Genomic DNA, 19,656 nt, shown 5'->3' on the forward strand with positions numbered 1-19,656 from the left:
GCAAGCATTTATTTAATGGTCAATCGGGTGTGAAACCCCATCAGCTTTACTTGCGTAGTTAGATTAAAGGGAAGACCGCTGACATCTCATATCAATGGCATCTCCAAAAGCATATTGATGGCCAGTATGGGGATTGAACCCATGACCTTGGCGTTATTAGCACCACGCTCTGACCATCTGAGCTAACCCGGCCCTTTTTCACTCGTTAATTCAAGTCCATTACTTCCAAAATTATAGCAGGACAGAACGTGCAAAATGCAAGAATTTATTTAATGGTCAGTCGGGTGTGAAACCCCATCAGCTTTACTTGCGTAGTTAGGTTAAAGGGAAGACCGCTGACATCTCATATGAATGGAATGACCTCAATTTTATAGTAACATTGCTTACACCATATTTCTTATAATGAGTCTTGAGTTATCAACCACGAAGGGACTCGAACCCTCAATCTTCTGATCCGAAGTCAGACGCCTTGTCCATTAGGCCACATGGTCGCTAAATGCAGGATTGTTGCACTTCACAAGTGCAATGGTTTAGATGCTGAGGAGGGAGCTATCCTTTGTCCAAAGACATACTGCAAAGCTGGTTTAAATGGTACACTGCTGACTTCACATGTGAAAGTCATTGGGATTAGTGCCCACCTCATCCAACAAAATCCTCCGGCAGAGAAAAACACTTTCTATTTCAAACTTACAATTACAGCTTGAAACTTAAACAATTGTAGAAATATAGTTTATTTACACTGTGCAGCAAACAGGCTTCCACAAAGTGTCTTTGAATGAGGCTAGAGCTTTTAACCTTGAAGGGATTCAAAACCAGCTCTCTTTTTCCATGATATTTATCTGTATCAATACTGTATCATAAGTTGAACGGCAATTGTAGAGACATTCTTTTGTTAAATAACCATTACTGGCCAGTATGGGGATTGAACCCATGACCTTGGCGTTATTAGCACCACGCTCTGACCATCTGAGCTAACCGGCCCTTTTTCACTTGTTAATTCAACTCCATTACTTCCAGAATTATAGCAGGACAGAACGTGCAAAATGCAAGAATTTATTTAATGGTCAATCGGGTGTGAAACCCCATCAGCTTTACTTGCGTAGTTAGATTAAAGGGAAGACCGCTGACATCTCATATCAATGGCATCTCCAAAAGCATATTGATGGCCAGTATGGGGATTGAACCCATGACCTTGGCGTTATTAGCACCACGCTCTGACCATCTGAGCTAACCGGCCCTTTTTCACTTGTTAATTCAACTCCATTACTTCCAGAATTATAGCAGGACAGAACGTGCAAAATGCAAGCATTTATTTAATGGTCAATCGGGTGTGAAACCCCATCAGCTTTACTTACATAGTTAGGTTAAAGGGAAGACCGCTGACATCTCATATCAATGGCATCTCCAAAAGCATATTGATGGCCAGTATGGGGATTGAACCCATGACCTTGGCATTATTAGCACCATGCTCTGACCATCTGAGCTAACCGGCCCTTTTTCACTTGTTAATTCAAGTCCATTACTTCCAAAATTATAGCAGGACAGAACGTGCAAAATGCAAGAATTTATTTAATGGTCAGTCGGGTGTGAAACCCCATCAGCTTTACTTGCGTAGTTAGGTTAAAGGGAAGACCGCTGACATCTCATATGAATGGAATGACCTCAATTTTATAGTAACATTGCTTACACCATATTTCTTATAATGAGCCTTGAGTTATCAACCACGAAGGGACTCGAACCCTCAATTTTCTGATCCGAAGTCAGACGCCTTGTCCATTAGGCCACATGGTCGCTAAATGCAGGATTGTTGCACTTCACAAGTGCAATGGTTTAGATGCTGAGGAGGGAGCTATCCTTTGTCCAAAGACATACTGCAAAGCTGGCTTAAATGGTACACTGCTGACTTCACATGTGAAAGTCATTGGGATTAGTGCCCACCTCATCCAACAAAATCCTCCGGCAGAGAAAAACACTTTCTATTTCAAACTTACAATTACAGCTTGAAACTTAAACAATTGTAGAAATATAGTTTATTTACACTGTGCAGCAAACGGGCTTCCATAAAGTGTCTTTGAATGAGGCTAGAGCTTTTAACCTTGAAGGGATTCAAAACCAGCTCTCTTTTTCCATGATATTTATCTGTATCAATACTGTATCATAAGTTGAACGGCAATTGTAGAGACATTCTTTTGTTAAATAACCATTACTGGCCAGTATGGGGATTGAACCCATGACCTTGGCGTTATTAGCACCACGCTCTGACCATCTGAGCTAACCGGCCCTTTTTCACTTGTTAATTCAACTCCATTACTTCCAGAATTATAGCAGGACAGAACGTGCAAAATGCAAGCATTTATTTAATGGTCAATCGGGTGTGAAACCCCATCAGCTTTACTTGCGTAGTTAGATTAAAGGGAAGACCGCTGACATCTCATATCAATGGCATCTCCAAAAGCATATTGATGGCCAGTATGGGGATTGAACCCATGACCTTGGCGTTATTATCACCACGCTCTGACCATCTGAGCTAACCCGGAACTTTTTCACTTGTTAATTCAAGTCCATTACTTCCAAAATTATAGCAGGACAGAACGTGCAAAATGCAAGAATTTATTTAATGGTCAATCGGGTGTGAAACCCCATCAGCTTTACTTGCGTAGTTAGGCTAAAGGGAAGACCGCTGACATCTCATATGAATGGAATGACCTCAATTTTATAGTAACATTGCTTACACCATATTTCTTATAATGAGCCTTGAGCTATCAACCACGAAGGGACTCGAACCCTCAATCTTCTGATCCGAAGTCAGACGCCTTGTCCATTAGGCCACATGGTCGCTAAATGCAGGATTGTTGCACTTCACAAGTGCAATGGTTTAGATGCTGAGGAGGGAGCTATCCTTTGTCCAAAGACATACTGCAAAGCTGGCTTAAATGGTACACTGCTGACTTCACATGTGAAAGTCATTGGGATTAGTGCCCACCTCATCCAACAAAATCCTCCGGCAGAGAAAAACACTTTCTATTTCAAACTTACAATTACAGCTTGAAACTTAAACAATTGTAGAAATATAGTTTATTTACACTGTGCAGCAAACGGGCTTCCACAAAGTGTCTTTGAATGAGGCTAGAGCTTTTAACCTTGAAGGGATTCAAAACCAGCTCTCTTTTTCCATGATATTTATCTGTATCAATACTGTATCATAAGTTGAACGGCAATTGTAGAGACATTCTTTTGTTAAATAACCATTACTGGCCAGTATGGGGATTGAACCCATGACCTTGGCATTATTAGCACCACGCTCTGACCATCTGAGCTAACCGGCCCTTTTTCACTTGTTAATTCAACTCCATTACTTCCAGAATTATAGCAGGACAGAACGTGCAAAATGCAAGCATTTATTTAATGGTCAATCGGGTGTGAAACCCCATCAGCTTTACTTACATAGTTAGGTTAAAGGGAAGACCGCTGACATCTCATATCAATGGCATCTCCAAAAGCATATTGATGGCCAGTATGGGGATTGAACCCATGACCTTGGCATTATTAGCACCATGCTCTGACCATCTGAGCTAACCGGCCCTTTTTCACTTGTTAATTCAAGTCCATTACTTCCAAAATTATAGCAGGACAGAACGTGCAAAATGCAAGAATTTATTTAATGGTCAGTCGGGTGTGAAACCCCATCAGCTTTACTTGCGTAGTTAGGTTAAAGGGAAGACCGCTGACATCTCATATGAATGGAATGACCTCAATTTTATAGTAACATTGCTTACACCATATTTCTTATAATGAGCCTTGAGTTATCAACCACGAAGGGACTCGAACCCTCAATTTTCTGATCCGAAGTCAGACGCCTTGTCCATTAGGCCACATGGTCGCTAAATGCAGGATTGTTGCACTTCACAAGTGCAATGGTTTAGATGCTGAGGAGGGAGCTATCCTTTGTCCAAAGACATACTGCAAAGCTGGCTTAAATGGTACACTGCTGACTTCACATGTGAAAGTCATTGGGATTAGTGCCCACCTCATCCAACAAAATCCTCCGGCAGAGAAAAACACTTTCTATTTCAAACTTACAATTACAGCTTGAAACTTAAACAATTGTAGAAATATAGTTTATTTACACTGTGCAGCAAACGGGCTTCCATAAAGTGTCTTTGAATGAGGCTAGAGCTTTTAACCTTGAAGGGATTCAAAACCAGCTCTCTTTTTCCATGATATTTATCTGTATCAATACTGTATCATAAGTTGAACGGCAATTGTAGAGACATTCTTTTGTTAAATAACCATTACTGGCCAGTATGGGGATTGAACCCATGACCTTGGCGTTATTAGCACCACGCTCTGACCATCTGAGCTAACCGGCCCTTTTTCACTTGTTAATTCAACTCCATTACTTCCAGAATTATAGCAGGACAGAACGTGCAAAATGCAAGCATTTATTTAATGGTCAATCGGGTGTGAAACCCCATCAGCTTTACTTGCGTAGTTAGATTAAAGGGAAGACCGCTGACATCTCATATCAATGGCATCTCCAAAAGCATATTGATGGCCAGTATGGGGATTGAACCCATGACCTTGGCGTTATTATCACCACGCTCTGACCATCTGAGCTAACCCGGAACTTTTTCACTTGTTAATTCAAGTCCATTACTTCCAAAATTATAGCAGGACAGAACGTGCAAAATGCAAGAATTTATTTAATGGTCAATCGGGTGTGAAACCCCATCAGCTTTACTTGCGTAGTTAGGCTAAAGGGAAGACCGCTGACATCTCATATGAATGGAATGACCTCAATTTTATAGTAACATTGCTTACACCATATTTCTTATAATGAGCCTTGAGCTATCAACCACGAAGGGACTCGAACCCTCAATCTTCTGATCCGAAGTCAGACGCCTTGTCCATTAGGCCACATGGTCGCTAAATGCAGGATTGTTGCACTTCACAAGTGCAATGGTTTAGATGCTGAGGAGGGAGCTATCCTTTGTCCAAAGACATACTGCAAAGCTGGCTTAAATGGTACACTGCTGACTTCACATGTGAAAGTCATTGGGATTAGTGCCCACCTCATCCAACAAAATCCTCCGGCAGAGAAAAACACTTTCTATTTCAAACTTACAATTACAGCTTGAAACTTAAACAATTGTAGAAATATAGTTTATTTACACTGTGCAGCAAACGGGCTTCCACAAAGTGTCTTTGAATGAGGCTAGAGCTTTTAACCTTGAAGGGATTCAAAACCAGCTCTCTTTTTCCATGATATTTATCTGTATCAATACTGTATCATAAGTTGAACGGCAATTGTAGAGACATTCTTTTGTTAAATAACCATTACTGGCCAGTATGGGGATTGAACCCATGACCTTGGCATTATTAGCACCACGCTCTGACCATCTGAGCTAACCGGCCCTTTTTCACTTGTTAATTCAACTCCATTACTTCCAGAATTATAGCAGGACAGAACGTGCAAAATGCAAGCATTTATTTAATGGTCAATCGGGTGTGAAACCCCATCAGCTTTACTTGCGTAGTTAGATTAAAGGGAAGACCGCTGACATCTCATATCAATGGCATCTCCAAAAGCATATTGATGGCCAGTATGGGGATTGAACCCATGACCTTGGCGTTATTAGCACCACGCTCTGACCATCTGAGCTAACCCGGCCCTTTTTCACTTGTTAATTCAAGTCCATTACTTCCAAAATTATAGCAGGACAGAACGTGCAAAATGCAAGAATTTATTTAATGGTCAGTCGGGTGTGAAACCCCATCAGCTTTACTTGCGTAGTTAGGTTAAAGGGAAGACCGCTGACATCTCATATGAATGGAATGACCTCAATTTTATAGTAACATTGCTTACACCATATTTCTTATAATGAGTCTTGAGTTATCAACCACGAAGGGACTCGAACCCTCAATCTTCTGATCCTAAGTCAGACGCCTTGTCCATTAGGCCACATGGTCGCTAAATGGAGGACTGTTGCACTTCACAAGTGCAATGGTTTAGATGCTGAGGAGGGAGCTATCCTTTGTCCAAAGACATACTGCAAAGCTGGCTTAAATGGTACACTGCTGACTTCACATGTGAAAGTCATTGGGATTAGTGCCCACCTCATCCAACAAAATCCTCCGGCAGAGAAAAACACTTTCTATTTCAAACTTACAATTACAGCTTGAAACTTAAACAATTGTAGAAATATAGTTTATTTACACTGTGCAGCAAACGGGCTTCCACAAAGTGTCTTTGAATGAGGCTAGAGCTTTTAACCTTGAAGGGATTCAAAACCAGCTCTCTTTTTCCATGATATTTATCTGTATCAATACTGTATCATAAGTTGAACGGCAATTGTAGAGACATTCTTTTGTTAAATAACCATTACTGGCCAGTATGGGGATTGAACCCATGACCTTGGCATTATTAGCACCACGCTCTGACCATCTGAGCTAACCGGCCCTTTTTCACTTGTTAATTCAACTCCATTACTTCCAGAATTATAGCAGGACAGAACGTGCAAAATGCAAGCATTTATTTAATGGTCAATCGGGTGTGAAACCCCATCAGCTTTACTTACATAGTTAGGTTAAAGGGAAGACCGCTGACATCTCATATCAATGGCATCTCCAAAAGCATATTGATGGCCAGTATGGGGATTGAACCCATGACCTTGGCATTATTAGCACCATGCTCTGACCATCTGAGCTAACCGGCCCTTTTTCACTTGTTAATTCAAGTCCATTACTTCCAAAATTATAGCAGGACAGAACGTGCAAAATGCAAGCATTTATTTAATGGTCAATCGGGTGTGAAACCCCATCAGCTTTACTTGCGTAGTTAGATTAAAGGGAAGACCGCTGACATCTCATATCAATGGCATCTCCAAAAGCATATTGATGGCCAGTATGGGGATTGAACCCATGACCTTGGCGTTATTATCACCACGCTCTGACCATCTGAGCTAACCCGGAACTTTTTCACTTGTTAATTCAAGTCCATTACTTCCAAAATTATAGCAGGACAGAACGTGCAAAATGCAAGAATTTATTTAATGGTCAATCGGGTGTGAAACCCCATCAGCTTTACTTGCGTAGTTAGGCTAAAGGGAAGACCGCTGACATCTCATATGAATGGAATGACCTCAATTTTATAGTAACATTGCTTACACCATATTTCTTATAATGAGCCTTGAGCTATCAACCACGAAGGGACTCGAACCCTCAATCTTCTGATCCGAAGTCAGACGCCTTGTCCATTAGGCCACATGGTCGCTAAATGCAGGATTGTTGCACTTCACAAGTGCAATGGTTTAGATGCTGAGGAGGGAGCTATCCTTTGTCCAAAGACATACTGCAAAGCTGGCTTAAATGGTACACTGCTGACTTCACATGTGAAAGTCATTGGGATTAGTGCCCACCTCATCCAACAAAATCCTCCGGCAGAGAAAAACACTTTCTATTTCAAACTTACAATTACAGCTTGAAACTTAAACAATTGTAGAAATATAGTTTATTTACACTGTGCAGCAAACGGGCTTCCACAAAGTGTCTTTGAATGAGGCTAGAGCTTTTAACCTTGAAGGGATTCAAAACCAGCTCTCTTTTTCCATGATATTTATCTGTATCAATACTGTATCATAAGTTGAACGGCAATTGTAGAGACATTCTTTTGTTAAATAACCATTACTGGCCAGTATGGGGATTGAACCCATGACCTTGGCATTATTAGCACCACGCTCTGACCATCTGAGCTAACCGGCCCTTTTTCACTTGTTAATTCAACTCCATTACTTCCAGAATTATAGCAGGACAGAACGTGCAAAATGCAAGCATTTATTTAATGGTCAATCGGGTGTGAAACCCCATCAGCTTTACTTGCGTAGTTAGATTAAAGGGAAGACCGCTGACATCTCATATCAATGGCATCTCCAAAAGCATATTGATGGCCAGTATGGGGATTGAACCCATGACCTTGGCGTTATTAGCACCACGCTCTGACCATCTGAGCTAACCCGGCCCTTTTTCACTTGTTAATTCAAGTCCATTACTTCCAAAATTATAGCAGGACAGAACGTGCAAAATGCAAGAATTTATTTAATGGTCAGTCGGGTGTGAAACCCCATCAGCTTTACTTGCGTAGTTAGGTTAAAGGGAAGACCGCTGACATCTCATATGAATGGAATGACCTCAATTTTATAGTAACATTGCTTACACCATATTTCTTATAATGAGTCTTGAGTTATCAACCACGAAGGGACTCGAACCCTCAATCTTCTGATCCTAAGTCAGACGCCTTGTCCATTAGGCCACATGGTCGCTAAATGGAGGACTGTTGCACTTCACAAGTGCAATGGTTTAGATGCTGAGGAGGGAGCTATCCTTTGTCCAAAGACATACTGCAAAGCTGGCTTAAATGGTACACTGCTGACTTCACATGTGAAAGTCATTGGGATTAGTGCCCACCTCATCCAACAAAATCCTCCGGCAGAGAAAAACACTTTCTATTTCAAACTTACAATTACAGCTTGAAACTTAAACAATTGTAGAAATATAGTTTATTTACACTGTGCAGCAAACGGCCTTCCACAAAGTGTCTTTGAATGAGGCTAGAGCTTTTAACCTTGAAGGGATTCAAAACCAGCTCTCTTTTTCCATGATATTTATCTGTATCAATACTGTATCATAAGTTGAACGGCAATTTTAGAGACATTCTTTTGTTAAATAACCATTACTGGCCAATATGGGGATTGAACCCATGACCTTGGCGTTATTCGCACCACGCTCTGACCATCTGAGCTAACCGGCCCTTTTTCACTTGTTAATTCAACTCCATTACTTCCAGAATTATAGCAGGACAGAACGTGCAAAATGCAAGAATTTATTTAATGGTCAGTCGGGTGTGAAACCCCATCAGCTTTACTTGCGTAGTCAGGTTAAAGGGAAGACCGCTGACATCTCATATCAATGGCATCTCCAAAAGCATATTGATGGCCAGTATGGGGATTGAACCCATGACCTTGGCGTTATTAGCACCACGCTCTGACCATCTGAGCTAACCGGCCCTTTTTCACTTATTAATTCAACTCCATTACTTCCAGAATTATAGCAGGACAGAACGTGCAAAATTCAAGCATTTATTTAATGGTCAATCGGGTGTGAAACCCCATCAGCTTTACTTGCGTAGTTAGGTTAAAGGGAAGACCGCTGACATCTCATATCAATGGCATCTCCAAAAGCATATTGATGGCCAGTATGGGGATTGAACCCATGACCTTGGCGTTATTAGCACCACGCTCTGACCATCTGAGCTAACCGGCCCTTTTTCACTTGTTAATTCAAGTCCATTACTTCCAAAATTATAGCAGGACAGAACGTGCAAAATGCAAGAATTTATTTAATGGTCAATCGGGTGTGAAACCCCATCAGCTTTACTTGCGTAGTTAGGTTAAAGGGAAGACCGCTGACATCTCATATGAATGGAATGACCTCAATTTTATAGTAACATTGCTTACACCATATTTCTTATAATGAGCCTTGAGTTATCAACCACGAAGGGACTCGAACCCTCAATTTTCTGATCCGAAGTCAGACGCCTTGTCCATTAGGCCACATGGTCGCTAAATGCAGGATTGTTGCACTTCACAAGTGCAATGGTTTAGATGCTGAGGAGGGAGCTATCCTTTGTCCAAAGACATACTGCAAAGCTGGCTTAAATGGTACACTGCTGACTTCACATGTGAAAGTCATTGGGATTAGTGCCCACCTCATCCAACAAAATCCTCCGGCAGAGAAAAACACTTTCTATTTCAAACTTACAATTACAGCTTGAAACTTAAACAATTGTAGAAATATAGTTTATTTACACTGTGCAGCAAACGGCCTTCCACAAAGTGTCTTTGAATGAGGCTAGAGCTTTTAACCTTGAAGGGATTCAAAACCAGCTCTCTTTTTCCATGATATTTATCTGTATCAATACTGTATCATAAGTTGAACGGCAATTTTAGAGACATTCTTTTGTTAAATAACCATTACTGGCCAGTATGGGGATTGAACCCATGACCTTGGCGTTATTCGCACCACGCTCTGACCATCTGAGCTAACCGGCCCTTTTTCACTTGTTAATTCAACTCCATTACTTCCAGAATTATAGCAGGACAGAACGTGCAAAATGCAAGAATTTATTTAATGGTCAGTCGGGTGTGAAACCCCATCAGCTTTACTTGCGTAGTCAGGTTAAAGGGAAGACCGCTGACATCTCATATCAATGGCATCTCCAAAAGCATATTGATGGCCAGTATGGGGATTGAACCCATGACCTTGGCGTTATTAGCACCACGCTCTGACCATCTGAGCTAACCGGCCCTTTTTCACTTATTAATTCAACTCCATTACTTCCAGAATTATAGCAGGACAGAACGTGCAAAATTCAAGCATTTATTTAATGGTCAATCGGGTGTGAAACCCCATCAGCTTTACTTGCGTAGTTAGGTTAAAGGGAAGACCGCTGACATCTCATATCAATGGCATCTCCAAAAGCATATTGATGGCCAGTATGGGGATTGAACCCATGACCTTGGCGTTATTAGCACCACGCTCTGACCATCTGAGCTAACCGGCCCTTTTTCACTTGTTAATTCAAGTCCATTACTTCCAAAATTATAGCAGGACAGAACGTGCAAAATGCAAGAATTTATTTAATGGTCAATCGGGTGTGAAACCCCATCAGCTTTACTTGCGTAGTTAGGTTAAAGGGAAGACCGCTGACATCTCATATGAATGGAATGACCTCAATTTTATAGTAACATTGCTTACACCATATTTCTTATAATGAGCCTTGAGTTATCAACCACGAAGGGACTCGAACCCTCAATTTTCTGATCCGAAGTCAGACGCCTTGTCCATTAGGCCACATGGTCGCTAAATGCAGGATTGTTGCACTTCACAAGTGCAATGGTTTAGATGCTGAGGAGGGAGCTATCCTTTGTCCAAAGACATACTGCAAAGCTGGCTTAAATGGTACACTGCTGACTTCACATGTGAAAGTCATTGGGATTAGTGCCCACCTCATCCAACAAAATCCTCCGGCAGAGAAAAACACTTTCTATTTCAAACTTACAATTACAGCTTGAAACTTAAACAATTGTAGAAATATAGTTTATTTACACTGTGCAGCAAACGGGCTTCCATAAAGTGTCTTTGAATGAGGCTAGAGCTTTTAACCTTGAAGGGATTCAAAACCAGCTCTCTTTTTCCATGATATTTATCTGTATCAATACTGTATCATAAGTTGAACGGCAATTGTAGAGACATTCTTTTGTTAAATAACCATTACTGGCCAGTATGGGGATTGAACCCATGACCTTGGCGTTATTAGCACCACGCTCTGACCATCTGAGCTAACCGGCCCTTTTTCACTTGTTAATTCAACTCCATTACTTCCAGAATTATAGCAGGACAGAACGTGCAAAATGCAAGCATTTATTTAATGGTCAATCGGGTGTGAAACCCCATCAGCTTTACTTGCGTAGTTAGATTAAAGGGAAGACCGCTGACATCTCATATCAATGGCATCTCCAAAAGCATATTGATGGCCAGTATGGGGATTGAACCCATGACCTTGGCGTTATTATCACCACGCTCTGACCATCTGAGCTAACCCGGAACTTTTTCACTTGTTAATTCAAGTCCATTACTTCCAAAATTATAGCAGGACAGAACGTGCAAAATGCAAGAATTTATTTAATGGTCAATCGGGTGTGAAACCCCATCAGCTTTACTTGCGTAGTTAGGTTAAAGGGAAGACCGCTGACATCTCATATCAATGGCATCTCCAAAAGCATATTGATGGCCAGTATGGGGATTGAACCCATGACCTTGGCGTTATTAGCACCACGCTCTGACCATCTGAGCTAACCGGCCCTTTTTCACTTGTTAATTCAAGTCCATTACTTCCAAAATTATAGCAGGACAGAACGTGCAAAATGCAAGAATTTATTTAATGGTCAATCGGGTGTGAAACCCCATCAGCTTTACTTGCGTAGTTAGGTTAAAGGGAAGACCGCTGACATCTCATATCAATGGCATCTCCAAAAGCATATTGATGGCCAGTATGGGGATTGAACCCATGACCTTGGCGTTATTAGCACCACGCTCTGACCATCTGAGCTAACCGGCCCTTTTTCACTTGTTAATTCAAGTCCATTACTTCCAAAATTATAGCAGGACAGAACGTGCAAAATGCAAGAATTTATTTAATGGTCAATCGGGTGTGAAACCCCATCAGCTTTACTTGCGTAGTTAGGTTAAAGGGAAGACCGCTGACATCTCATATGAATGGAATGACCTCAATTTTATAGTAACATTGCTTACACCATATTTCTTATAATGAGCCTTGAGTTATCAACCACGAAGGGACTCGAACCCTCAATTTTCTGATCCGAAGTCAGACGCCTTGTCCATTAGGCCACATGGTCGCTAAATGCAGGATTGTTGCACTTCACAAGTGCAATGGTTTAGATGCTGAGGAGGGAGCTATCCTTTGTCCAAAGACATACTGCAAAGCTGGCTTAAATGGTACACTGCTGACTTCACATGTGAAAGTCATTGGGATTAGTGCCCACCTCATCCAACAAAATCCTCCGGCAGAGAAAAACACTTTCTATTTCAAACTTACAATTACAGCTTGAAACTTAAACAATTGTAGAAATATAGTTTATTTACACTGTGCAGCAAACGGCCTTCCACAAAGTGTCTTTGAATGAGGCTAGAGCTTTTAACCTTGAAGGGATTCAAAACCAGCTCTCTTTTTCCATGATATTTATCTGTATCAATACTGTATCATAAGTTGAACGGCAATTTTAGAGACATTCTTTTGTTAAATAACCATTACTGGCCAGTATGGGGATTGAACCCATGACCTTGGCGTTATTCGCACCACGCTCTGACCATCTGAGCTAACCGGCCCTTTTTCACTTGTTAATTCAACTCCATTACTTCCAGAATTATAGCAGGACAGAACGTGCAAAATGCAAGAATTTATTTAATGGTCAGTCGGGTGTGAAACCCCATCAGCTTTACTTGCGTAGTCAGGTTAAAGGGAAGACCGCTGACATCTCATATCAATGGCATCTCCAAAAGCATATTGATGGCCAGTATGGGGATTGAACCCATGACCTTGGCGTTATTAGCACCACGCTCTGACCATCTGAGCTAACCGGCCCTTTTTCACTTATTAATTCAACTCCATTACTTCCAGAATTATAGCAGGACAGAACGTGCAAAATTCAAGCATTTATTTAATGGTCAATCGGGTGTGAAACCCCATCAGCTTTACTTGCGTAGTTAGGTTAAAGGGAAGACCGCTGACATCTCATATCAATGGCATCTCCAAAAGCATATTGATGGCCAGTATGGGGATTGAACCCATGACCTTGGCGTTATTAGCACCACGCTCTGACCATCTGAGCTAACCGGCCCTTTTTCACTTGTTAATTCAAGTCCATTACTTCCAAAATTATAGCAGGACAGAACGTGCAAAATGCAAGAATTTATTTAATGGTCAATCGGGTGTGAAACCCCATCAGCTTTACTTGCGTAGTTAGGTTAAAGGGAAGACCGCTGACATCTCATATGAATGGAATGACCTCAATTTTATAGTAACATTGCTTACACCATATTTCTTATAATGAGCCTTGAGTTATCAACCACGAAGGGACTCGAACCCTCAATTTTCTGATCCGAAGTCAGACGCCTTGTCCATTAGGCCACATGGTCGCTAAATGCAGGATTGTTGCACTTCACAAGTGCAATGGTTTAGATGCTGAGGAGGGAGCTATCCTTTGTCCAAAGACATACTGCAAAGCTGGCTTAAATGGTACACTGCTGACTTCACATGTGAAAGTCATTGGGATTAGTGCCCACCTCATCCAACAAAATCCTCCGGCAGAGAAAAACACTTTCTATTTCAAACTTACAATTACAGCTTGAAACTTAAACAATTGTAGAAATATAGTTTATTTACACTGTGCAGCAAACGGGCTTCCATAAAGTGTCTTTGAATGAGGCTAGAGCTTTTAACCTTGAAGGGATTCAAAACCAGCTCTCTTTTTCCATGATATTTATCTGTATCAATACTGTATCATAAGTTGAACGGCAATTGTAGAGACATTCTTTTGTTAAATAACCATTACTGGCCAGTATGGGGATTGAACCCATGACCTTGGCGTTATTAGCACCACGCTCTGACCATCTGAGCTAACCGGCCCTTTTTCACTTGTTAATTCAACTCCATTACTTCCAGAATTATAGCAGGACAGAACGTGCAAAATGCAAGCATTTATTTAATGGTCAATCGGGTGTGAAACCCCATCAGCTTTACTTGCGTAGTTAGATTAAAGGGAAGACCGCTGACATCTCATATCAATGGCATCTCCAAAAGCATATTGATGGCCAGTATGGGGATTGAACCCATGACCTTGGCGTTATTATCACCACGCTCTGACCATCTGAGCTAACCCGGAACTTTTTCACTTGTTAATTCAAGTCCATTACTTCCAAAATTATAGCAGGACAGAACGTGCAAAATGCAAGAATTTATTTAATGGTCAATCGGGTGTGAAACCCCATCAGCTTTACTTGCGTAGTTAGGCTAAAGGGAAGACCGCTGACATCTCATATGAATGGAATGACCTCAATTTTATAGTAACATTGCTTACACCATATTTCTTATAATGAGCCTTGAGCTATCAACCACGAAGGGACTCGAACCCTCAATCTTCTGATCCGAAGTCAGACGCCTTGTCCATTAGGCCACATGGTCGCTAAATGCAGGATTGTTGCACTTCACAAGTGCAATGGTTTAGATGCTGAGGAGGGAGCTATCCTTTGTCCAAAGACATACTGCAAAGCTGGCTTAAATGGTACACTGCTGACTTCACATGTGAAAGTCATTGGGATTAGTGCCCACCTCATCCAACAAAATCCTCCGGCAGAGAAAAACACTTTCTATTTCAAACTTACAATTACAGCTTGAAACTTAAACAATTGTAGAAATATAGTTTATTTACACTGTGCAGCAAACGGGCTTCCACAAAGTGTCTTTGAATGAGGCTAGAGCTTTTAACCTTGAAGGGATTCAAAACCAGCTCTCTTTTTCCATGATATTTATCTGTATCAATACTGTATCATAAGTTGAACGGCAATTGTAGAGACATTCTTTTGTTAAATAACCATTACTGGCCAGTATGGGGATTGAACCCATGACCTTGGCATTATTAGCACCACGCTCTGACCATCTGAGCTAACCGGCCCTTTTTCACTTGTTAATTCAACTCCATTACTTCCAGAATTATAGCAGGACAGAACGTGCAAAATGCAAGCATTTATTTAATGGTCAATCGGGTGTGAAACCCCATCAGCTTTACTTGCGTAGTTAGATTAAAGGGAAGACCGCTGACATCTCATATCAATGGCATCTCCAAAAGCATATTGATGGCCAGTATGGGGATTGAACCCATGACCTTGGCGTTATTAGCACCACGCTCTGACCATCTGAGCTAACCCGGCCCTTTTTCACTTGTTAATTCAAGTCCATTACTTCCAAAATTATAGCAGGACAGAACGTGCAAAATGCAAGAATTTATTTAATGGTCAGTCGGGTGTGAAACCCCATCAGCTTTACTTGCGTAGTTAGGTTAAAGGGAAGACCGCTGACATCTCATATGAATGGAATGACCTCAATTTTATAGTAACATTGCTTACACCATATTTCTTATAATGAGTCTTGAGTTATCAACCACGAAGGGACTCGAACCCTCAATCTTCTGATCCGAAGTCAGACGCCTTGTCCATTAGGCCACATGGTCGCTAAATGCAGGATTGTTGCACTTCACAAGTGCAATGGTTTAGATGCTGAGGAGGGAGCTATCCTTTGTCCAAAGACATACTGCAAAGCTGGCTTAAATGGTACACTGCTGACTTCACATGTGAAAGTCATTGGGATTAGTGCCCACCTCATCCAACAAAATCCTCCGGCAGAGAAAAACACTTTCTATTTCAAACTTACAATTACAGCTTGAAACTTAAACAATTGTAGAAATATAGTTTATTTACACTGTGCAGCAAACGGCCTTCCACAAAGTGTCTTTGAATGAGGCTAGAGCTTTTAACCTTGAAGGGATTCAAAACCAGCTCTCTTTTTCCATGATATTTATCTGTATCAATACTGTATCATAAGTTGAACGGCAATTTTAGAGACATTCTTTTGTTAAATAACCATTACTGGCCAATATGGGGATTGAACCCATGACCTTGGCGTTATTCGCACCACGCTCTGACCATCTGAGCTAACCGGCCCTTTTTCACTTGTTAATTCAACTCCATTACTTCCAGAATTATAGCAGGACAGAACGTGCAAAATGCAAGAATTTATTTAATGGTCAGTCGGGTGTGAAACCCCATCAGCTTTACTTGCGTAGTTAGGTTAAAGGGAAGACCGCTGACATCTCATATCAATGGCATCTCCAAAAGCATATTGATGGCCAGTATGGGGATTGAACCCATGACCTTGGCGTTATTAGCACCACGCTCTGACCATCTGAGCTAACCGGCCCTTTTTCACTTGTTAATTCAACTCCATTACTTCCAGAATTATAGCAGGACAGAACGTGCAAAATTCAAGCATTTATTTAATGGTCAATCGGGTGTGAAACCCCATCAGCTTTACTTGCGTAGTTAGGTTAAAGGGAAGACCGCTGACATCTCATATCAATGGCATCTCCAAAAGCATATCGATGGCCAGTATGGGGATTGAACCCATGACCTTGGCGTTATTAGCACCACGCTCTGACCATCTGAGCTAACCGGCCCTTTTTCACTTGTTAATTCAAGTCCATTACTTCCAAAATTATAGCAGGACAGAACGTGCAAAATGCAAGAATTTATTTAATGGTCAATCGGGTGTGAAACCCCATCAGCTTTACTTGCGTAGTTAGGTTAAAGGGAAGACCGCTGACATCTCATATGAATGGAATGACCTCAACTTTATAGTAACATTGCTTACACCATATTTCTTATAATGAGCCTTGAGTTATCAACCACGAAGGGACTCGAACCCTCAATTTTCTGATCCGAAGTCAGACGCCTTGTCCATTAGGCCACATGGTCGCTAAATGCAGGATTGTTGCACTTCACAAGTGCAATGGTTTAGATGCTGAGGAGGGAGCTATCCTTTGTCCAAAGACATACTGCAAAGCTGGCTTAAATGGTACACTGCTGACTTCACATGTGAAAGTCATTGGGATTAGTGCCCACCTCATCCAACAAAATCCTCCGGCAGAGAAAAACACTTTCTATTTCAAACTTACAATTACAGCTTGAAACTTAAACAATTGTAGAAATATAGTTTATTTACACTGTGCAGCAAACGGGCTTCCATAAAGTGTCTTTGAATGAGGCTAGAGCTTTTAACCTTGAAGGGATTCAAAACCAGCTCTCTTTTTCCATGATATTTATCTGTATCAATACTGTATCATAAGTTGAACGGCAATTGTAGAGACATTCTTTTGTTAAATAACCATTACTGGCCAGTATGGGGATTGAACCCATGACCTTGGCATTATTAGCACCACGCTCTGACCATCTGAGCTAACCGGCCGGCCCTTTTTCACTTGTTAATTCAACTCCATTACTTCCAGAATTATAGCAGGACAGAACGTGCAAAATGCAAGCATTTATTTAATGGTCAATCGGGTGTGAAACCCCATCAGCTTTACTTGCGTAGTTAGGTTAAAGGGAAGACCGCTGACATCTCATATCAATGGCATCTCCAAAAGCATATTGATGGCCAGTATGGGGATTGAACCCATGACCTTGGCGTTATTAGCACCACGCTCTGACCATCTGAGCTAACCGGCCCTTTTTCACTTGTTAATTCAAGTCCATTACTTCCAAAATTATAGCAGGACACAACGTGCAAAATGCAAGAATTTATTTAATGGTCAGTCGGGTGTGAAACCCCATCAGCTTTACTTGCGTAGTTAGGTTAAAGGGAAGACCGCTGACATCTCATATGAATGGAATGACCTCAATTTTAAAGTAACATTGCTTACACCATATTTCTTATAATGAGCCTTGAGCTATCAACCACGAAGGGACTCGAACCCTCAATCTTCTGATCCGAAGTCAGACGCCTTGTCCATTAGGCCACATGGTCGCTAAATGCAGGATTGTTGCACTTCACAAGTGCAATGGTTTAGATGCTGAGGAGGGAGCTATCCTTTGTCCAAAGACATACTGCAAAGCTGGCTTAAATGGTACACTGCTGACTTCACATGTGAAAGTCATTGGGATTAGTGCCCACCTCATCCAACAAAATCCTCCGGCAGAGAAAAACACTTTCTATTTCAAATTTACAATTACAGCTTGAAACTTAAACAATTGTAGAAATATAGATTATTTACACTGTGCAGCAAACGGGCTTCCACAAAGTGTCTTTGAATGAGGCTAGAGCTTTTAACCTTGAAGGGATTCAAAACCAGCTCTCTTTTTCCATGATATTTATCTGTATCAATACTGTATCATAAGTTGAATGGCAATTGTAGAGACATTCTTTTGTTAAATAACCATTACTGGCCAGTATGGGGATTGAACCCATGACCTTGGCGTTATTAGCACCACGCTCTGACCATCTGAGCTAACCGGCCCTTTTTCACTTGTTAATTCAACTCCATTACTTCCAGAATTATAGCAGGACAGAACGTGCAAAATGCAAGCATTTATTTAATGGTCAATCGGGTGTGAAACCCCATCAGCTTTACTTGCGTAGTTAGGTTAAAGGGAAGACCGCTGACATCTCATATCAATGGCATCTCCAAAAGCATATTGATGGCCAGTATGGGGATTGAACCCATGACCTTGGCGTTATTAGCACCACGCTCTGACCATCTGAGCTAACCGGCCCTTTTTCACTTGTTAATTCAAGTCCATTACTTCCAAAATTATAGCAGGACAGAACGTGCAAAATGCAAGAATTTATTTAATGGTCAATCGGGTGTGAAACCCCATCAGCTTTACTTGCGTAGTTAGGTTAAAGGGAAGACCGCTGACATCTCATATGAATGGAATGACCTCAACTTTATAGTAACATTGCTTACACCATATTTCTTATAATGAGCCTTGAGTTATCAACCACGAAGGGACTCGAACCCTCAATTTTCTGATCCGAAGTCAGACGCCTTGTCCATTAGGCCACATGGTCGCTAAATGCAGGATTGTTGCACTTCACAAGTGCAATGGTTTAGATGCTGAGGAGGGAGCTATCCTTTGTCCAAAGACATACTGCAAAGCTGGCTTAAATGGTACACTGCTGACTTCACATGTGAAAGTCATTGGGATTAGTGCCCACCTCATCCAACAAAATCCTCCGGCAGAGAAAAACACTTTCTATTTCAAACTTACAATTACAGCTTGAAACTTAAACAATTGTAGAAATATAGTTTATTTACACTGTGCAGCAAACGGGCTTCCATAAAGTGTCTTTGAATGAGGCTAGAGCTTTTAACCTTGAAGGGATTCAAAACCAGCTCTCTTTTTCCATGATATTTATCTGTATCAATACTGTATCATAAGTTGAACGGCAATTGTAGAGACATTCTTTTG

General features: G+C 41.2%; 42 non-coding genes across 42 annotated transcripts; all 42 read right to left on the minus strand.

Annotated features, from left to right (window-relative positions):
- Nucleotides 1-418: 418 nt before the first annotated feature.
- trnar-ucg (transfer RNA arginine (anticodon UCG)) lies at nt 419-491 on the minus strand. The gene has a single exon. It is a non-coding gene; the product is annotated as a tRNA-Arg (tRNA).
- Nucleotides 492-907: 416 nt separating this feature from the next.
- trnai-aau (transfer RNA isoleucine (anticodon AAU)) lies at nt 908-981 on the minus strand. The gene has a single exon. It is a non-coding gene; the product is annotated as a tRNA-Ile (tRNA).
- Nucleotides 982-1,163: 182 nt separating this feature from the next.
- On the minus strand, nt 1,164-1,237 carry trnai-aau (transfer RNA isoleucine (anticodon AAU)). The gene has a single exon. It is a non-coding gene; the product is annotated as a tRNA-Ile (tRNA).
- Nucleotides 1,238-1,718: 481 nt separating this feature from the next.
- On the minus strand, nt 1,719-1,791 carry trnar-ucg (transfer RNA arginine (anticodon UCG)). Its single transcript has one exon. It is a non-coding gene; the product is annotated as a tRNA-Arg (tRNA).
- Nucleotides 1,792-2,207: 416 nt separating this feature from the next.
- trnai-aau (transfer RNA isoleucine (anticodon AAU)) lies at nt 2,208-2,281 on the minus strand. The gene has a single exon. It is a non-coding gene; the product is annotated as a tRNA-Ile (tRNA).
- Nucleotides 2,282-2,763: 482 nt separating this feature from the next.
- On the minus strand, nt 2,764-2,836 carry trnar-ucg (transfer RNA arginine (anticodon UCG)). The gene has a single exon. It is a non-coding gene; the product is annotated as a tRNA-Arg (tRNA).
- Nucleotides 2,837-3,252: 416 nt separating this feature from the next.
- Nucleotides 3,253-3,326, minus strand: trnai-aau (transfer RNA isoleucine (anticodon AAU)). Its single transcript has one exon. It is a non-coding gene; the product is annotated as a tRNA-Ile (tRNA).
- Nucleotides 3,327-3,807: 481 nt separating this feature from the next.
- Nucleotides 3,808-3,880, minus strand: trnar-ucg (transfer RNA arginine (anticodon UCG)). Its single transcript has one exon. It is a non-coding gene; the product is annotated as a tRNA-Arg (tRNA).
- Nucleotides 3,881-4,296: 416 nt separating this feature from the next.
- On the minus strand, nt 4,297-4,370 carry trnai-aau (transfer RNA isoleucine (anticodon AAU)). Its single transcript has one exon. It is a non-coding gene; the product is annotated as a tRNA-Ile (tRNA).
- Nucleotides 4,371-4,852: 482 nt separating this feature from the next.
- On the minus strand, nt 4,853-4,925 carry trnar-ucg (transfer RNA arginine (anticodon UCG)). Its single transcript has one exon. It is a non-coding gene; the product is annotated as a tRNA-Arg (tRNA).
- A 416-nt stretch (nt 4,926-5,341) lies between these two features.
- Nucleotides 5,342-5,415, minus strand: trnai-aau (transfer RNA isoleucine (anticodon AAU)). Its single transcript has one exon. It is a non-coding gene; the product is annotated as a tRNA-Ile (tRNA).
- Nucleotides 5,416-5,897: 482 nt separating this feature from the next.
- trnal-uag (transfer RNA leucine (anticodon UAG)) lies at nt 5,898-5,970 on the minus strand. Its single transcript has one exon. It is a non-coding gene; the product is annotated as a tRNA-Leu (tRNA).
- Nucleotides 5,971-6,386: 416 nt separating this feature from the next.
- trnai-aau (transfer RNA isoleucine (anticodon AAU)) lies at nt 6,387-6,460 on the minus strand. The gene has a single exon. It is a non-coding gene; the product is annotated as a tRNA-Ile (tRNA).
- A 738-nt stretch (nt 6,461-7,198) lies between these two features.
- On the minus strand, nt 7,199-7,271 carry trnar-ucg (transfer RNA arginine (anticodon UCG)). Its single transcript has one exon. It is a non-coding gene; the product is annotated as a tRNA-Arg (tRNA).
- A 416-nt stretch (nt 7,272-7,687) lies between these two features.
- trnai-aau (transfer RNA isoleucine (anticodon AAU)) lies at nt 7,688-7,761 on the minus strand. The gene has a single exon. It is a non-coding gene; the product is annotated as a tRNA-Ile (tRNA).
- A 482-nt stretch (nt 7,762-8,243) lies between these two features.
- Nucleotides 8,244-8,316, minus strand: trnal-uag (transfer RNA leucine (anticodon UAG)). The gene has a single exon. It is a non-coding gene; the product is annotated as a tRNA-Leu (tRNA).
- A 672-nt stretch (nt 8,317-8,988) lies between these two features.
- On the minus strand, nt 8,989-9,062 carry trnai-aau (transfer RNA isoleucine (anticodon AAU)). Its single transcript has one exon. It is a non-coding gene; the product is annotated as a tRNA-Ile (tRNA).
- Nucleotides 9,063-9,244: 182 nt separating this feature from the next.
- Nucleotides 9,245-9,318, minus strand: trnai-aau (transfer RNA isoleucine (anticodon AAU)). The gene has a single exon. It is a non-coding gene; the product is annotated as a tRNA-Ile (tRNA).
- Nucleotides 9,319-9,543: 225 nt separating this feature from the next.
- On the minus strand, nt 9,544-9,616 carry trnar-ucg (transfer RNA arginine (anticodon UCG)). Its single transcript has one exon. It is a non-coding gene; the product is annotated as a tRNA-Arg (tRNA).
- Nucleotides 9,617-10,288: 672 nt separating this feature from the next.
- On the minus strand, nt 10,289-10,362 carry trnai-aau (transfer RNA isoleucine (anticodon AAU)). Its single transcript has one exon. It is a non-coding gene; the product is annotated as a tRNA-Ile (tRNA).
- Nucleotides 10,363-10,544: 182 nt separating this feature from the next.
- On the minus strand, nt 10,545-10,618 carry trnai-aau (transfer RNA isoleucine (anticodon AAU)). Its single transcript has one exon. It is a non-coding gene; the product is annotated as a tRNA-Ile (tRNA).
- A 225-nt stretch (nt 10,619-10,843) lies between these two features.
- trnar-ucg (transfer RNA arginine (anticodon UCG)) lies at nt 10,844-10,916 on the minus strand. The gene has a single exon. It is a non-coding gene; the product is annotated as a tRNA-Arg (tRNA).
- Nucleotides 10,917-11,332: 416 nt separating this feature from the next.
- On the minus strand, nt 11,333-11,406 carry trnai-aau (transfer RNA isoleucine (anticodon AAU)). The gene has a single exon. It is a non-coding gene; the product is annotated as a tRNA-Ile (tRNA).
- Nucleotides 11,407-11,845: 439 nt separating this feature from the next.
- On the minus strand, nt 11,846-11,919 carry trnai-aau (transfer RNA isoleucine (anticodon AAU)). The gene has a single exon. It is a non-coding gene; the product is annotated as a tRNA-Ile (tRNA).
- A 182-nt stretch (nt 11,920-12,101) lies between these two features.
- On the minus strand, nt 12,102-12,175 carry trnai-aau (transfer RNA isoleucine (anticodon AAU)). The gene has a single exon. It is a non-coding gene; the product is annotated as a tRNA-Ile (tRNA).
- Nucleotides 12,176-12,400: 225 nt separating this feature from the next.
- trnar-ucg (transfer RNA arginine (anticodon UCG)) lies at nt 12,401-12,473 on the minus strand. The gene has a single exon. It is a non-coding gene; the product is annotated as a tRNA-Arg (tRNA).
- Nucleotides 12,474-13,145: 672 nt separating this feature from the next.
- On the minus strand, nt 13,146-13,219 carry trnai-aau (transfer RNA isoleucine (anticodon AAU)). The gene has a single exon. It is a non-coding gene; the product is annotated as a tRNA-Ile (tRNA).
- A 182-nt stretch (nt 13,220-13,401) lies between these two features.
- Nucleotides 13,402-13,475, minus strand: trnai-aau (transfer RNA isoleucine (anticodon AAU)). The gene has a single exon. It is a non-coding gene; the product is annotated as a tRNA-Ile (tRNA).
- A 225-nt stretch (nt 13,476-13,700) lies between these two features.
- trnar-ucg (transfer RNA arginine (anticodon UCG)) lies at nt 13,701-13,773 on the minus strand. The gene has a single exon. It is a non-coding gene; the product is annotated as a tRNA-Arg (tRNA).
- Nucleotides 13,774-14,189: 416 nt separating this feature from the next.
- Nucleotides 14,190-14,263, minus strand: trnai-aau (transfer RNA isoleucine (anticodon AAU)). Its single transcript has one exon. It is a non-coding gene; the product is annotated as a tRNA-Ile (tRNA).
- A 482-nt stretch (nt 14,264-14,745) lies between these two features.
- trnar-ucg (transfer RNA arginine (anticodon UCG)) lies at nt 14,746-14,818 on the minus strand. The gene has a single exon. It is a non-coding gene; the product is annotated as a tRNA-Arg (tRNA).
- Nucleotides 14,819-15,234: 416 nt separating this feature from the next.
- trnai-aau (transfer RNA isoleucine (anticodon AAU)) lies at nt 15,235-15,308 on the minus strand. Its single transcript has one exon. It is a non-coding gene; the product is annotated as a tRNA-Ile (tRNA).
- Nucleotides 15,309-15,790: 482 nt separating this feature from the next.
- Nucleotides 15,791-15,863, minus strand: trnar-ucg (transfer RNA arginine (anticodon UCG)). Its single transcript has one exon. It is a non-coding gene; the product is annotated as a tRNA-Arg (tRNA).
- A 672-nt stretch (nt 15,864-16,535) lies between these two features.
- Nucleotides 16,536-16,609, minus strand: trnai-aau (transfer RNA isoleucine (anticodon AAU)). The gene has a single exon. It is a non-coding gene; the product is annotated as a tRNA-Ile (tRNA).
- A 182-nt stretch (nt 16,610-16,791) lies between these two features.
- On the minus strand, nt 16,792-16,865 carry trnai-aau (transfer RNA isoleucine (anticodon AAU)). Its single transcript has one exon. It is a non-coding gene; the product is annotated as a tRNA-Ile (tRNA).
- Nucleotides 16,866-17,090: 225 nt separating this feature from the next.
- trnar-ucg (transfer RNA arginine (anticodon UCG)) lies at nt 17,091-17,163 on the minus strand. The gene has a single exon. It is a non-coding gene; the product is annotated as a tRNA-Arg (tRNA).
- A 416-nt stretch (nt 17,164-17,579) lies between these two features.
- Nucleotides 17,580-17,653, minus strand: trnai-aau (transfer RNA isoleucine (anticodon AAU)). The gene has a single exon. It is a non-coding gene; the product is annotated as a tRNA-Ile (tRNA).
- Nucleotides 17,654-17,839: 186 nt separating this feature from the next.
- Nucleotides 17,840-17,913, minus strand: trnai-aau (transfer RNA isoleucine (anticodon AAU)). The gene has a single exon. It is a non-coding gene; the product is annotated as a tRNA-Ile (tRNA).
- Nucleotides 17,914-18,138: 225 nt separating this feature from the next.
- On the minus strand, nt 18,139-18,211 carry trnar-ucg (transfer RNA arginine (anticodon UCG)). Its single transcript has one exon. It is a non-coding gene; the product is annotated as a tRNA-Arg (tRNA).
- Nucleotides 18,212-18,627: 416 nt separating this feature from the next.
- trnai-aau (transfer RNA isoleucine (anticodon AAU)) lies at nt 18,628-18,701 on the minus strand. Its single transcript has one exon. It is a non-coding gene; the product is annotated as a tRNA-Ile (tRNA).
- Nucleotides 18,702-18,883: 182 nt separating this feature from the next.
- On the minus strand, nt 18,884-18,957 carry trnai-aau (transfer RNA isoleucine (anticodon AAU)). Its single transcript has one exon. It is a non-coding gene; the product is annotated as a tRNA-Ile (tRNA).
- A 225-nt stretch (nt 18,958-19,182) lies between these two features.
- trnar-ucg (transfer RNA arginine (anticodon UCG)) lies at nt 19,183-19,255 on the minus strand. Its single transcript has one exon. It is a non-coding gene; the product is annotated as a tRNA-Arg (tRNA).
- Between the last annotated feature and the right edge of the window lie 401 nt (nt 19,256-19,656).

Source organism: Anarhichas minor, unplaced genomic scaffold (assembly GCF_050575085.1).
Source record: "Anarhichas minor isolate MPS153535 unplaced genomic scaffold, ASM5057508v1 ptg000040l, whole genome shotgun sequence".
NCBI classification, from domain to species: Eukaryota; Metazoa; Chordata; class Actinopteri; order Perciformes; family Anarhichadidae; genus Anarhichas; species Anarhichas minor.